This window comes from Empidonax traillii, unplaced genomic scaffold (assembly GCF_003031625.1).
Source record: "Empidonax traillii isolate 1590-97213 ecotype Southwest subspecies unplaced genomic scaffold, ASM303162v1 scaffold2417:size28172, whole genome shotgun sequence".
NCBI lineage: Eukaryota > Metazoa > Chordata > Aves > Passeriformes > Tyrannidae > Empidonax > Empidonax traillii.
In genome coordinates this window covers 10,507-10,836 of record NW_020957610.1, presented here as the reverse complement: position 1 = coordinate 10,836, position 330 = coordinate 10,507, and positions in this window count along the sequence as shown.

The following is a 330-nucleotide window of genomic DNA, read 5'->3' as shown; positions in this document are numbered from 1 at the left end:
CCCTAGCGCCGAGCAGGGGCTGACACCCCAAAACCAGCCGGGCGGGGCCGTTTTGGGGGGTTTTGGCCGCGCTCTGATTGGCTGAGGGCAAAATCGGGGCCCGTTTTGCGTCGCGTCTTCCCGGCAACTGATGAGTCATCAGCATATCGCGCTTTGATTGGCCAGAGCTGAGCGGGAGCTTTCTGATTGGCTGATGCCGTTGGGGGCGCTGCAGCCCCGGGGGTGGGGGGTTCTGGGGGGTCCGTGGGGTGGACCCGGTTGGGAACAACCCCCGATCTCCCCCCGGGGCCCGAGGGCGGAGCGGACCCGGTTGGGAACACCCCGCTCGTC